At 39.8% G+C, this 16,776-nt stretch overlaps 1 non-coding gene across 1 annotated transcript; it reads right to left on the bottom strand.

Annotated features, from left to right (window-relative positions):
- Positions 1–15,432: 15,432 nt before the first annotated feature.
- TRNAV-UAC (transfer RNA valine (anticodon UAC)) lies at positions 15,433–15,505 on the bottom strand. The gene has a single exon. It is a non-coding gene; the product is annotated as a tRNA-Val (tRNA).
- Between the last annotated feature and the right edge of the window lie 1,271 nt (positions 15,506–16,776).

The raw sequence follows: 16,776 nt of genomic DNA, 5'->3' as shown, positions 1-16,776 counted from the left end.
TAGTTTCAGCTCTTGCGTTTATGTCTTTGATCCATCTTGAGTTAATTTTTGTACGTAGTGTAAGGTAAAGTCTACTTTAATTCTTTGGATGAATGTCCAGTTTTCTCAGCACCATTTATTGAAAATAGGCCCTCAACTAAAATTTACTGAAATCCTTAATACTGTAAGAGGAGATATGGTATGAAAAGTCACAGGATTGTTGGGGAAGGACTCTTGATTTATCTTCAGGCCTACTCTTCTTCCTCCTTGTTGTATTGTTGGCTCCTTATCAATGGGGTATATTGAATCTGTGATGGTTAAATTATTCCAGGTACTGCAGCAAAATAGCAACTGTGCTTAAAATATGCTGCATTTAAGTGTTGCATTTTTCACTCTCATAGTTTACCTGGGGGAGGGGATATTCTTCAAGGAGGACAAATCCAAACCTGCTGGAGAGTGAAAGATGGTTTGAAAAACTGTCTTCAGGGAACATTCTTACACAGTTGGTAAGAATGTAAATTAGCACAACCGCTATGGAAAACAGTACGGAGGTTCCTCAGAAAACTAAATATAGAACTACCATATGATCCAGCAATCCCAGTCCTGGGCATATATACAGACAAAATTACAATTCAAAAATATACATGCACCCCTATGTTCATAGCAGCACTATTCAAAATAGCCAAGACGTGGAAAAAAACTAAATGTCTATCAACCCATAATGGATTAAGATGTGGTACATATACATAACGGAATACTACTCAGTCATAAAAAAGAACAGAATAATGCCATTTGTAGCAACATGAATGAAACTAGAGATTCTCATATTAAGTGAACTAAGTCAGAAAGAGGACAAATACCATATGATATCGCTTATATGTGGAATCAAAAATATGGCACAAAGGAACCCGTCTACAAAACAGAAACAGACTCATAGACACAGAGAATAGACTTGTAGCTGCCAAGGGGGAGAGGGGAGAGGATGGGAGGGACTGCGAATTTGGGGTTTGTAGATGCAATGTATTGCATTTAGAATGTATAAGCAATGAGGTCCTACTGTATAGCACAGGGAACTGTATCCAATCTCTAGAGTTAGAACATGATGGAAGATAGTATGAGAAAAAGAATGTATATATATATATATGTATATATATATGTATGTATGTATGTATGATTGGGTCACTTTGCTGTAAAGCAGAAATTGGCACAACATTGTAAAGCAACTCTACTTGAAAAAAAAATGAAAAAAAACCATCTTCAGCATGAAGATTATTTACATCAGACAAATGACATAAAGTAAAATTCCTCTGTTCATGGCTTGTGGGGGCTTCACAGACTCAGAGTGAGCATTTGATAGTGGGTGTGAGCTGAACACACCGTGGACAGAGACCTGGTGGGTTTTATTATAACCATGTGGACATAAGCAGCCTTTGTTGAGAAAATGCACTTCTAGATAAGATGCTAAGTGAATTAATGTCTAGGTCCTATTTCTTTTCTTTTTTCTTTTTTTCTGCTTTTTAGGGCCGCACCTGTGGTATATGGAGGTTCCCAGGCTAGGGGTCGAAATGGAGCTACAGCTGCCGGCTTACACCACAGCCATAGCAACACAGGATCCAAGCCACGTCTGCGACCTACCCCACAGCTCACAGCAACACCAGATCCTTAACCCACTGAGCAAGGCCAGGGATGGAACCTACATCCTTATGGATCCTAGCTGGGTTCTCTACTGCTGAGCCATGACGGGAACTCCTAGTTTTTATTTCTTTATATTGCATGGAACAATCCTGGACCACCAGCACAAATGTCTTGGTTCTGATGTCACTCAGTTCTGCCAAGATCTCCAGGTGCTTACATTTCTTTTCCAGGTAGCATCATTATGTCCTATGAGTGAGGGTACTGGGGTAGAAAACCACTCCTAGGCAGTTTAGTTTTCATTTTTGTCAGGAACCTTGGCAGGTATGGCATGGAGTTAACCGGACCCTGTTGCATTTCCCAGGAGATCTAAGAAAACCAAGATAAGCTGTGTGGAAATCCTCTAGACCAGGAGTATGGCAGTTTTTAGTCCTAGAAATTATAAATTGAGTAGAATGAAGAGGGTTGGTCTGAGGATCAAGGGAGGTACAGGTGTGAGCTGGTTCTGGAGCTATGATATGATGGGGGAGATGCTGGGTGAGAGGATAACAAATAGGAATAATTAAAATTGTAGAAGCAGGACTTTTAAAGTGAGTGCATCACTGAATTCTCTGCCAAAGGGTAGTTTGGGTATGCAGTGAATGAGAATGCCAGCTTCCCCATGTGTTGACAGCACCAGGGAGTATCAGTTTTGCAAAATCATGGCCAATATTTACTGGGAAAATATCTCATTATTTTAATTTGTATTTCTTTCATTATTAATGAGGTTCAGGATTGTCTTATTTGTTTGCATCCTTTATGTTTCTTTTATACATTTTTTATGAGCTTTGTCGATTGATTTGTAAGAGTAATTGTACATGGTGGAAATCAGTCCTTTTCCATCATTTGGGTTGCAAATATTTTCCCAAGTTCATCTTTTGAGTTTGTTTATGGTACTTTTGGCCTCCAAAAATTTTAAAATTTGATGCACCTAGCATTCTCTGTTTTTTTTTTTCCTGTGTAGCTTTAAAGTTTCCTCTTGTGATTAGAAAGACTTCTCTAAGAAAATCAAGTTATTCATTTTTGTTTTCCTTGAGAATTGTGAATGTTTTCACGTCTAAAATCTTGGATGCATCTAGAATTTATTTTGCATATGTCCCAGTGCAAGGTTACATTTCTTTGGGAGATGGCAGAGCAACACTCTCTCCCCACTGGAATGTGAGCCTCAGAAAGGCAGGCACCGAGCCTCTGCTGCTTTCTAGTGTGATGCCAGCTCTTGGCACTGTGCCTGGTACCTGGTAAGGGTTTAGCAAAGACTACTTTAATTAGTCCATGAATGACATTCTAGAGACGATAAAGGGATGAGTGGAATGTCTCAGGAGGAAACCTTCGTTTTTGGATGTTATGCTTTAAAAGGAATAAACACCGAGTGGCCCATGTCCAAAATATAAAAAAAGCAAGATGGCGAAGGGACTAGAAATCATGATAGAGAAGAAACTGGGGAGGCTTACTTTGGAGAAACCTCACAGGAAGAGAATCTCTTTCTTTGTCTAGTGTTGAGGAGATGGGGGAGGGCCAATGGTGGGTGCTGGGTTTCCAGAGTTTAAGGAAGAGCTCTGGAATGACCTGCTCGAAGAGGGAATGTTGCGTTTGGAGGTGGTGAACTCCTTTTCCCTAGGATGTTCAAGTGTGCACTCGTGGGATTCTTGGGGATTGCTGCAGAGGATTCAAATATCAAGCAACTGAATGATATGGGCTGAAGATAATTCAATAGAGATGAGTCAAGAACGGTGAATAGGAGATGCCCTGTCTTGCCTAAAGTGCAACCACCTCTTAGCTCTAACCAAGTGTTACCTTATGATGCAAAAAATTGCCTTTTTTTTTTTTCTCGAAAGATTGAACCTCAATTTTTTTAAATGGGAAGTTTCTTGTTTTTTTTTTTTTAATGTAGTTGATTTCCAATGTTGTACCAATTTCTGCTGTACAGCAAAGTGACCCAGAAAATTTTCCTGCATTTTAAAACCCTTCCTAGGCCAAATAAAACATATCAGAATGATTTCTCTTGTGGTTCACCCGTATGCAACTGCTGTCTTAGATGAAAGGGGAATTATATATAGATAGCGGCACATTTTCTGGCCTAGATGACCTCGCAAAACTTTTCTACTCTTGGTGCTCTGATTTCCTGAGCTATATAAATGTGAGAGATTATTAATGGGGTCACTATATCACTAGAATATGCATCAACATATGGGAAAAGAAGATCAGATGGAGGAAGAATTAGGATTTGATGGGGGGAAGAGGGTCTCTGGAATTAGTCTGCTATGTATTACCTATCATCATTTTATGGAAATAAATGTTAATTTATTACTCTTTTATTATAGAGTGTAAGTTACATAAGCAAGGTTTAAGGGGAGAGAAAGTGGCAACGGAGAGAAAGAGACAGAGACATAGAGAGAGAGAGAGAGAGAGAAAGGGAAGGGGTGGGGAAGGGAAGGAGAATGGAGGAAGGAAATCATTTTTTTTAAAAAAAAGTAAATTTTATTGGAGTATAGGTGATTTAAAAATGTTGTATTAGTTTCAGGTACACAGCAAAGTGAATCAGCCATACCTATACATGTATATCCATTCTTTTTCAGATTTTTTCTGCATATAGTCTACCACAGAGTATTGAATAGATTTCCCTGAGCTATATAGTAGGTCCTTGCTACTGATGGATTTTGTATGTAGTAGTGTGTATATGCCAATCCCAACCTCTCACTCCATCTCTCCCCACAATATTTACCCTTTGGTAATGAAAAGTTTGGTTTCAAAATCTTTGAGTCTGTTTCTGTTTTGTGGATAAGTTCTTTTGCATCATTTTTATTAGATTCCACATATGAGTGATCTCATATGATATTTGTTTTTCACTGTCTAACTTAGTATAATAATCTCCAGGTCCATCTACGTTGCTGCAAATGGCATTATTTCATTCTTTTTTATGGCTTAGTAATATTCCATTGTATATATATGCTACATCTTTATTCAATCATTTGTCAATGGACATTAAATTTGCTTCCATGTCTTGGCTATTGTAAATAGTGCTTCCACGAACAATGGGGTGCATATATATTTTTGAATTATGGTTTTCTTAAGATAGATGCCCTGGAGTAGGATTGTTGGATCATATGGTAGTTCCATATTTAGTTTTTTAAGGTACCTCCACACTGCTCTTGACAGTGCTTGCATCAACTGACATTCCCACCAGCAATATAAGAAGGTTCCCTTTTCTCCATGCCCTTTCCAGCATTTATTGTTTGTAGATTTTTGATGATAGCCATTCTGACTGGTATGAGGTGATATCTCATTGTAGTTTTTATTTGCATTTCTCTAATAACTAGTGATGTTGAACATCTTTTCATGTGTTTTTTGGCTATCTGTATGTCTTCTCTAGAGATATGTCTATTTAGATCTGACCATTTTTTGATTTTTTGACTTTGTTTTTTTTTAGATATAAAGCTGTATAAGATATTTGTATGTTTTGGAGATTAATCCCTTGTCAATCACTTCTTTTGCATTTGTAAAGATTTTTCTTCCACTCTATGGATTTTTTCATTTTTTATAATGGTTTAATTTACTGTGCAAAAATTTTAAGTTTAGTTAGGTCTTTTTTGTTTATTTTTGTTTTTATTTTCATTACTGTGGGAGGTGGATCCAAATATATATGACTGTGGTTTATGACAAAGAGTGTTCTGCCTCTATTTTCCTCTAAGAGTTTTATTGTATCCAGCCTTACATTTGGGTCTTTAATTCATTTTGAGTTTATTTTTGTGTATAGTGTGAGAGAATGTTCTCATTTCATTCTTTTACATGTAGCTATCCAGTTTTCCCAGCACCATGTATTGAAGAGGCTGTCTTTTCTCCATTGTATATTCTTGGCTCCTGTGACATATATTAAATTGCCATAGATGTGTGGATTTATTTCTGGGCTTTCTATCCTGTTCCCTTCATCTATATTTCTGTTTTTGTGCCAGTCCCATACTGTTTTGATGACAGTAGCTTTGTAGTACAGTCTTAAGCCAGGGAGTCTGCTTCTTTCAGCTCTGTTTTTCTTTCTCAGTATTAATAGGGTCTTTTGCGTTTCCATACAAATTCAATTTTTTTTTTTTTTTTGGTTCTAGTTCTTTGAAAAAAATGCCATTGGTTGTTTGGTAGGAGTTGCACTGAATCTGTAGACTGCCTTGTGTAGTACAGTCATTTTGACAATGTTGATTCTTATAAACTAAAACCTTGGTATATCTGTTTGTGTCGTCTTTGATTTCCTTCATCAGCATCTTAGAGTTTATAGAATATAGATATTTTGCCTCTTTAGGTAGACTTATTCCTAGGTATTTTATTCTCTTCAGTGTGCTGGTAAGTGGGATCATTTCCTTAATTTATCTCTCTGATATTTTATTGTTAGTGTATAGGCATGCAAGAAATTTCTGTGTATTAATTTTATATCCTGAAAATTTACTGAATTCATTGATAAGCCCTAGTAGTTTTCTGGTATTATCTTTAGGATTTTCTAAGTATAGTATCATATAATCTGCCAAAAACAACAGTTTTACTTCTTTTCCAATTTGGATTCCTTTTGTTTCCTTTTCCTCTCTGATTGCTGTGGCTAGGACTTTCAAAACTGTGTTGAATAACAGTAGTGAGACACTGATGACATCCTATGTTGTTCTTGATCTTAGTGGAAATTCTTTTAGATTTTCACCATTGACAAAGATGTTAACTGTGTGTGGGTTTGTCCTATATAGCCATTATGTTGAGGTAGTTTCCCTCTATGCCCACTTTCTGGAGGTTTTTTTTTTTTATCAAAAATAGGTATTGAATTTTGTCATAAGCTTTATTCTGCATTTATTGAGATGATAATAATCTTCAGTTGGTTAATGTGGTGTATCATATTGACTGATATGTGTATATTGAAGAATTCTTGCATCGCTGGTGTAAATCTCACTTGGTCATGGTATGTGTTTTTTTTTAATGTATTGTTGGATTTGATTTGCTAATATTTTGTTGAGGATTTTTGCATCTATATTCATCAATGATATTGGTCTGTAATTTTTTCTGTTTTTATGTCTTTGTCTGGTTTTTGTATCAGGGAGATAGTGGCTTGTGAAATGAGCTTGGGAGTATTCCTTCCTCTGTAATTAGTTGCTTGTAGCACTCTTTTAAGATCCTTTATATTTCTGGTGTCATTGTAATTTCTTCTTTTTCATTTCTAATTTTATTGATTTCGGCCCTCTACCTTTTTTTCTTGAGAGTCTGGCTAAAGGTTTTCAATTTTGTTTTCTTTTCAAAGAACCAGCTTTTAGTTTCATTGATCTTTATTGTTTTCTTCACCTCTATCTCATTTGCTTTTGCCCTGATCTTATGATTTCTTTGCTTTTACTAACGAGATTTTGTTTGTTCTTCTTTATCTAGTCACTTTAGGTGTAAGATTACATTGTTTATTTGGGGTTTTTCTTGTTTCCTGAGGTTGTATTTTATTGCTGTAAACTTTCCTCTTAGAAATGCTTTTGCTCACCTCATAGGTTGTGGATTGTTGGGTCCTCATTGTCATTTGTCTTTAGGTATTTTTTGATTTCCTCTTTAAGTTCCTCAGTGATACATTGGTTGTTTGGTAGCATATTGTTTAGCCTCCACATGTTTCTGTTTTTTACAAAATTTTTTCTTGTGGTTGATTTCTAGTCTCATAGCATCATGGTTGGAAAAAATGCTTGATATGATTTTAATTTTGGAAGGAAAGCAATTTGGACTGAAACTCTGATATCCAAAAAAGGAAAATTAAGAGTTTGAGGTCTCAACTCTGAGCCCAGTGTCCTGGGAACATGAAGTATTTTGCAGACTGCATCATTCATTCACAAGATATTGTGTTTGGCTTAGCCATAAAAAACCAGTGCTATGGATTTTTTTTGTTCCGTGATGAAGCTGAGAGAGTCTAAAAGGGATGGGAATTGTTACTGCTTCCCAACCAACATGATTTCATTGCATCTTTTTTTTTTTATTTATTTTTATTATTTTTTTTTGTCTTTTGTCTTTTTGTTGTTGTTGTTGTTGTTGTTGTTGCTATCTCTTGGGCCGCTTCCGCGGCATATGGAGGTTCCCAGGCTAGGGGTTGAATCGGAGCTGTAGCCACTGGCCTACGCCAGAGCCACAGCAACGCGGGATCCGAGCCGCGTCTGCAGCCTACACCACAGCTCACGGCAACGCCGGATCGTTAACCCACTGAGCAAGGGCAGGAACCGAACCCGCGACCTCATGGTTCCTAGTCGGATTCGTTAACCACTGCGCCACGACGGGAACTCCTCATTGCATCTTTTTTTAATGGCCACACCCACTGCATATGGAATTTCCCAGGCTAGCAGTCAAATCAGAGCTGTAGCTGCCAGCCTACACTATGGCCATAGCAACACTGAATCCTTAAGCCACTGAGCAAGGCCAAGGATTGAGCCTGGCCTCATGGATACTAGTTGGGTTCATTACCACTGAGCCATGATGGGAACTCCTCATTGCATCTTTTCATCCCTTATTTGGACATTGGCTGAATGCACAGTCAAGGAGAGCAAACTTTTCTTCACATGGCACCTGTGGCCTGAAAGACGATTTCCTCACTGGATCTCCAACCATCTTCCCTTCTTCTTTTAGGGAAGTTAGAATGTTCTCCCAGCTCCATCTAGTATGTGGTCTCGACTCCATCCTGTGGTGACCCACAGCTGTGTATGGTGACAAGAAAGATGCTGACAGGGCCCTTCTCATAGCCCCTCAGCTTTGATGGCTCTATCACACACCATCTGTGGGATTCCTACTCTAAATTCTGGACACTCCTTTTCCAGTGACTTGCTTTATAACTTGGCAGGCTGGGAAGTTAGAGCATTAGGAGTAGTCTTCAATCAAAGGGTGACAGGAGTTGTGAGCAAATTCCCAGACTCTTTGATCCTGGGAAGGGCCAAGTGCTCCATGTTCTCTCCCTGAGGGCCTCTTGGGTCTGAGCCTTGGTTAACAATATCAGGAAGCTGCTGATTAACAATGGTCTGTTCTGACTTCCTTCCTTTCTCTATTTCATGTCCCCATTTCTCCACCTGGACTTCCTGAAACCACCTCCCTCATAAACCACTTGCTCTCAAACCCCTGACCCAGGGTCTGATGGTGGGGAAACACAATCTACAATCAAGGAGAGAGGCCTGGGCCAGATCCTCCCCTCAGAGCCTTTAGAAGGAGCCATCCCTGGTGACACATTTCTCTCTGCCCAAATTGGTGTAGAAGTGCCATGATCTGGGGACAGTTGCACACCTCCACATGTTTGTCCCATGTGCTACGTCATAGTGCCTGAAATCCTCACAGGAGTACTTGCCCCCTTGAGTAAAGCCATAAGAGGTTTGGCTAACCTTCACTGGTTTTCAAGAGAGAATAAAATTTTTAGCCAATATATCTTGACATGCAAACATAAAACATTTAGCTATTGATACCTTTATATGGTCTCTAAGGAGGATGGAAAGCCATTAGCAAACCAAACAGAGGAACAGGAAGGTTTTGATAAGTGTGGTGGTTATTGCTAGGGGAACATCATGAATAACAGAGATCTCGGTATTTCAGGAGGGAAAGACTAAGGATTTGTTGAGGCAGGGTAGGCTGGGGTGTTTATAAATTGCTGAATATTTGGGGGGGACTTACGCAAGGGACTTCAGGTTTGGGAAATTGCTGAATATTTGGGGGGACTTACACAAGACACCTGAAAGGGCACTGAAGTCTGTCTACTGGCTCCCAAAGCACCCCACATTATCAGCCTCTCTAGGCTCTTGCTCAGGGTGGTCCTGGTTTTGTATTATCATTCCTTTTTACTATTTGTTCATTGAAGTTTTATCAAGCAATACGTAACTCAACTGTTACTTGGTCTAAGAAACCTTTTCTGCCATTTGTCCCCCCCCCAATATACTCCTCTGTGCTGCTCCATTCCTCCCACCCAAGAAATTCCATTCAGTCTGTCTAGTCTTTCCTTCCAATCTTCCCATTTTCATGGTCTCCTTCCACTGCAGCTGGACTAGAGTCTGCCAGTTGCTCAACAGGACTAACTACTTCCTTCTCTCCCTGTGTCTCCATGGTTCTCTGTTCCTTCCACTGTCTTGGCCCATATCACATTCCATTGTGTTATTTATTTATTTATTTATTTGGGCTGCATCCATGGCATATGGAAGCTCCCAGGCTAGGGGTCTAATCAGAGCTACAGCTGCCAGCCTATGCCACAGCCACAGCAATGCCAGAGCCAAGCTGCATCTGTGACCTACACCACTGCTCATGGCAATGCTGGATCCTTAACCCACTGAGTGAGGCCAGGTATCAAACCTGCAACCTCATGGTTCCTAGTCAGATTCATTTCTGCTGCTACACCACAGGATCTCTATCCATTGTATTTTTAAAACATGTGCCTGTCTCATGACTGGACTGATTTTATTCTCTTAATACAATCTCTGCATGAAGTAATAACATTGTTAACATATTTATTAACTGCATTAAGTCAGTTTTGCTTTTTCTATACTTCCATAGGAACTTCTACCAGCCTCTGTGCCCCTGTGACATCCTGACCTATTTCTTTCTTTCATTTTTTTTTTTTCTTGCTGCCCCATAGCATGTGGAGTTCCTGGGACCAGGGATCAGATCCGAGCTGCAGTTGTGACCGCAATACCAGATCCCTTAACCCACTGTGCCAGGCCGTGTATCAAACTTGCAACCTGACACTGAAGACATGACACTGGTCCCACTGTACCACAGTGGAAACTCCTGGCTATTTCTTGAAGGAACTGTTTGAGCAGTATGTATAACTTGTGTGTTCAACCGAATGAATATTTATCGAGGTCCTTCTGGATAGGAAGGAGTCTGTCTTATGCTTGTATCAGCAGCACATATACTAAATAGGAAGGGGTTGGCCCTTAGACATGTTCCAATGACTTCTTGAGGGAAAGCTTTTTATTCACAATATAAAATACTCATCTGTAATCCCCAGTGGCTCTTAATTTCAGGGTTTTTTTGTACCAAGACTTTGATAACTTGTTGATAGTTATGTGCCTTCATCTCAGGAAAACAGGCACATACTTATGCAGTCAAAATTGTACAACCAAGAGCATAAAGAAAGTTGGATCTGATGTTTGTTTAGGGGAAAATGTTCTCTCTACTTAGGGTTCATTTTATTTAATCATCTTAGTTGCAGGACTAGCTAAGGGTGAGTTCCTCTAAGTCCTCTGGACTATTCATATTTTATTATAACACAGTTTTAATTTTTCCATATAGTAAGATCTGATATGGGTATTGGATATAGCTATGAACTGAATTTATTCCTCCAAGTTCATATGTTGAAGTCCTAATCCTCAATGCAATTGTATTTGGGGTAAGGAAATTAAAGTGAAGCCATAAAGATGGGGCCCTAATCTGATAGAATCAGCATCCTTATAAGAAGAGACACCAGAGAGCTTCTCTCTTCACCATACGAAGACACAAGTAAATATAATCTATGTCTGTATATGTAATATATATTATATGTATAATAATAACTCATATATATAATACATATATAGTATACAACACATTATGTAGTAAGTATATATAATATACATTATGTAATATATGTGTACATAATATATAATATATTATATAATATATATTATGTAATATATGTGTACATAATATATAATATATTATATAATATATACAGATATACCATCTGACTTGAGTTATTTTGAGGCCCTTTTGCAAGAATTTGACATTGAAACTATGGAAGACCGGTTATGCTAAGGGCTGAACTAGTAGTATTGGGAGCTGTGGCTGACTGTATTCTGCCATGCAGGCTGAGTTGTGAATGAAACAATTCTTCAAGGGTAGACAAATAGGAAGTTGATGTGTGCAGAGAGAAGCAGGGATGCAGTATGGAGAGGAAACACTGCCTGATAACTCATAGCTCTTCTCGGAGACTGCTCCCTGAGTTTGGCTGCATTCTTGCCAGTGGGTTCTGTGAGAAAACCCTCAGTCCTTATAATCAATCCTTTAAAAAGAAGCTTCTATTCACATGAGTTGGTTTCTTTTTTTTTTTTTTTTTTTTTTTTTGGTCTTTTTGTCTTTTGTTGTTGTTGCTATTTCTTGGGCCGCTCCAGACGGCATATGGAGGTTCCCAGGCTAGGGGTTGAATCAGAGCTGTAGCCACCGGCCTACGCCAGAGCCACAGCAACGCGGGATCTGAGCCGCGTCTGCAGCCCACACCACAGCTCACGGCAACGCCAGATCGTTAACCCACTGAGCAAGGGCAGGGACCGAACCCGCAACCTCATGGTTCCTAGTCAGATTCGTTAACCACTGCGCCACGACGGGAACTCCACATGAGTTGGTTTCTGATACTTGCATCCAAATAACTAATACAAAAATCCAGAGAATCAGGAGTAACGTGCGAAATCAGACTTTCAGAAAAAATGTGGTGTCATCTGAGTTAATGAGGGAACAATAGGGACGTCTCCATCCTAGAAAGAAACAAATATTTCTTGGTATGTGTTGGCAAAATAACTGTCATCTTTTGGGACTCAAACCATGTGTCCATGGAAATGGAGGGGTCTTGATGTCCACACATCAGGACATTAGCATATTGGTTGCTCCTTGTGGCCTTTGATAGAGAGCAACAAATACAGACACCCCACCTGAGAAAATGCAGAATCCACATAGCTGATATTACAAAAGTGCAGATCAAAAAATTCATCATTAGACCGGAAATAACTTGGAGGAATTGAGAAATCTTTAACAGATCCCGTTCCCCCCACCTAAGCCTGTCATAAATCTTTCGTAGGCAGCCAGGTGGGAGCCAATTCATACAGAGCCTCACGGACTTTGGATTCCCACATGGATTGTTCAGTTCCTACATGGAACTCTTTGATTCATATCCTGGAGACCCAAGAGAAAAAAAGAGTCCTTGAGTAAATCTCCTAACAGTTATTGCAACCCTCTTTGTAACCGGGTAACATGCTAACATGCCATTACTGTCATCAGCTACCAGTAATGAGAAGTCATAAGAGGTAAAAATGTCCTAACCTCTTCCAGCAAAATCACCTTTCATCTTTTAGAAATATGATATTTTGTTTGAATGTGTTTTGTGTAATGATACATACAAAGAGTGTCATTCTAATAGTGGGTTGTCAGGGTGGTAAGACTCAGCTCTCTAACTTGCAACTGTAGTAAGGAGGTGGTTAGTGAATACATGCTATTAAAATTGTTTCAGATGTAAGGAATAGGTGGAAACCTTGCATTAAGGGAGCACTTGATGCCAACCTCTGGTAGTGGGGAAAGGACCTCCTTGGGTCTTTGTGAAAGCTAGAGCACTAAAATGAAGGGTGATTTTATTTTCTGGCATGGTGAGGAGGCAGAAAAGGCAAAGGAGTCGGAAAAATATTCGCAGTGCCAGCTGGTAGTACTAAGAAGGTAATTTAATACTTTCTATTTTTTTTTTTTCTGGAGCAGATGATACAAGAAGAATGAAATAATAATTTCTGTACTTTGAGTGCTTCCCACACACCAGGAGAGATTTAATGACATCTCTATAAGGTTGGTGGGTGTCAGGCAAATGACCATGTGTATGTAGCTTTCCATCCTTCCCACTCCGCCTTCTGCCTGTTACTGCTTCAGCAGAATGGGGACAGTCACAAAATCTCTGTACGTCACAGAGACTTTCTGAGCATAAAATGGATGGAACATTGCTCTGAAAGGTCAAAGGTACTCAGCAAACATGAGAGCCTTTGTTTTTCTTTGCTTTTTTCCCTACTAGGAGGGATGTGAAAGAAAGTGAAAGAAAAAAGAGAGTGAAGGACCATCTTTGGTCAGTGTTTACATAGGGGTGAGGGAGATAGATAATAAATATGGTAAATAAGTTACATGTTTCTTTAGAAGGTCGTAATTCCTCTGGAGAAAAATAAGGCAGGGCAAGAAGAATAAAGAGTGGGCAATTTTTAGTGTCAAGGTTCAGCTCAAATGTCACTTTCTTGGAAATCATCTCCTTAGAATTTCTATCCTGAGGTGGAAATGGTGGATTACAGTAATGCCCTACCTCTCATTGCAGCCTGTACAGTTTTGTAGGCAGGAAATATGTGTATGTATCCATATGCATATAGGTGTACATCTGTGTGTGTGTGTATGTGTGTGTGTAAGTTTCAGTCCTGGTCTCTAGAGCACCTTCCACAATGAAAAGTGACCAAATGACTAAACGTGCAGGTGGCTCCCACCTGCCCCCTTCCTGGTCTCACCTTATCAAAGGAGTTTCTTCCTGACCTTGTTCATTTCCTTTCTTGCCTGGACATTTTGAGACTCATAAAAAATGCTTGTGTATCAGATGCCAAGAATAATTGCCACAATTTCTCAGCCTCAGAGAACTGGCAAAGATCATGCCAACCTGCAGACTGTGCCAATTGCTTCTCCCAGCAATGCACTTGTCCTACTTATTTCGCCCCTAAGGTTTCTCTTGTGTTCATGATTAAAAGGAGAAACTTGATGAAGCACCTGACCTCAGGAGGGCAAACGGTGGCCACAATGGGCCTTGTCTTTCCCTAGGCGAATGGGTTCTCTTATACCATCTCTGGATAAAGTATATGGGGGCAGCCGGTGTTTACAAAACGTCTTTCTCCCAGGTCACAGCTGGGGAGGGTGGCAGAGCCTCTGATTCATGACATTCTTCCCACTGGGTAAACCAGACCCTGGAAGATGGGTGACTCCTTAAGGGACACGTCAGAACTGGAATTCAGGCTCCATCAGCTGTTGCTAGTGATGGCTCTCAGGGCATCTGCTTTAAGAATGGGGACAGAGGAGAAATCTTTTCTATTCGTATATTAAAGGCGCCATTTGCATATAAGGCACCCCAGTCTGAGCTGTAACCTCTCCTTGAGGAACTAAATCAGCTACTGATTGGATACAACGAAGTTGGGGCAGAACTTTCCAGTAAAGTCTTATGCTGGAGCCAGGAGCCCTCACTGCCTGTGCTTTTGTGGACAATGGATATACAGGAACCACATGTAGGAATTTATGGAAAGGGAAAGAGGAAGAAAAGATAATCATGAAATTAGAGTTTCTCCAGTTTCTTGTCTTCAGGAGGTTAAGTATGATTATCCATGTATACACACACACACACACATTGATTTTCTCTGTATATTCACATATATGATTATCTACACACATATATTATTATCTATATCTATGTCCTATCTATATCTATATATACACTTTTTTTTTGGTGGGAGGGGTATAGAAAAACAGATGAAGAAGTGGAAGCTCAAAGAAATTATGAGAATTACCCAGGATCACACAGTTAGTCAAGGATGGTAGGGGGATGGGGCAGTGGTGGGAATAAGGACGCAGGTGTCTGGCTGCCCCGGGCAGTCCTGTTTATCTACACCCTCAGTCTGTGATTGTGATCAGTGAAAGAGCAGAAGTTCAAAGAACAAAGAACAAAGAACAATGAGCAAGGAGGGAAAGAGACTGTTCAGGGGAAGGTGAAGTGGGTTTCAGGTAAGGAAATGGATCAGGTTGGTCTGGTCCACACCCATTCCAGTGCTGCTGAATCACATTGTTTTTTCACTTGTCAGGTGCATCTTGGTTCAGTTTAGCATTAATTTTGCTGCCCAGCTGCTTCCAGAAACATTAAATGTTCTCTCTGTAGACCAGCACCAGAAGTCTGCTACTCCTCTCTTTAATTAATTAGCAAAAATACCTAGAAACGTCGCTTTGTCATGCTGGATTGTCATGCTGGATTATAAGAAGGCTCTTTTCTGTATGCTTATTTCTTTCTGCTACACTCTAGCCTCATGGTTCCACTGGGGCTCGAACCCAGGACCTTCTGCGTGTAAAGCAGATGTGATAACCACTACACTATGGAACCACCTTCTGCCAGATTCTAAATGAACTCCTTGCTAATTCTTGAACACACCAAGCATGATCTCACCTCAGGACCTTGGCACCTGGTGTTCCCACTGCTCGAATGCTATTCCTCCAGGTATCTGTATAGCTTGCACCCTTGATTCTTTCAAATCTTTACTCAGATATCATCTTCTGAAAAGGCCTTCCCTGATCACCCTATTTAAAACTGCCAGGAACTTTCCTAGCATCTTTTTCTGATGCTTTTTTTTTTTTTTTTTTTGCATAGCACTTATCACCTTCTCACATAATATATATTTTTCTTTGGTGTTTTATTTTCTCTCACCTCACAATTGTGTCAGTTCACAGAGGCAGAGTTCTCTGCTGCATCCTCAGTGCCTAAAACAGTTGCTGGCACCTAGGAAGTACCCAGCAAATATTTGTGGACTAAATAACCAGTGGATGAGCACTTTACTTTGGACATGTTTATTCTGTTTTCTGCCACCCAACAGAGGCTCTATGTCTGTGACATGAAAGGCCACAAAGTTTGTGTCTTCTAAAGATTCTATTTAGAACTATCCAGATAATTTCCTATTGGCTCCTCTGGCTTCATGACTCTTTGATTCCTTTTGTGAAGGTGCTGCCTGAGCTGGTTGTTTGCTCCTCTGACACCCTGTCAGCTCTCTCACTCTCTTTTTTTTTTTTTCCTGCTCTTTAGGGCCACTCCCACAGCATATGGAAATTCCCAGGCTAGGGGTCAAATCAGAGCTGCAGGTGATGGCCTATGCCAGAGCCACAGCAATGCCAGATCAGAGCTGGGTCTGTGACCTATACTACAGCTCACAGCAATGCTGGATCCTTAACCCACTGAGAGAGAGGCCAGGGGTGGAACCAGCATCTTCATGGATACTTGTTGGATTCTATTCGCTGAGCCACAGTAGGAACTCCTCTCTCTCTTTAACTTTTTCATTTTTATTTTATTTTATTTTATTTTTCTAAGTTTGATTTGGAGTTATCCTTGGTTTATGTCAGAAATTTGAAAACACAAGCAATATGCTTTCATAGATTGCAGCAAAGTAGAAATTCATCATCAAAGTTCAAATCATGCAAAAAGAGCTATTTTTTTACTTTCATATTTAATAGGAAACAATAAAAAAAGACTTTTCTTTTTTTGTCATTTCTTGGGCCTCTCTCACGGCATATGGAAGTTCCCAGGCTAGGGGTTGAATCGGAGCTGTAGCTGGCGGCCTATGCCACGGCCACAGCAATGCAGGATCCTTAACCCACTGAGCAAGG

Source organism: Sus scrofa, chromosome 2, assembly GCF_054392235.1.
Source record: "Sus scrofa isolate SSC_HxYL_T2T_F1_AM1 chromosome 2, Sscrofa_HxYL_maternal_Yorkshire_Landrace_v2.0, whole genome shotgun sequence".
Classification (NCBI taxonomy): Eukaryota; Metazoa; Chordata; class Mammalia; order Artiodactyla; family Suidae; genus Sus; species Sus scrofa.
Note: the sequence above shows the minus strand (reverse complement) of the source record. Positions and strands in the feature narration are given on the sequence as shown.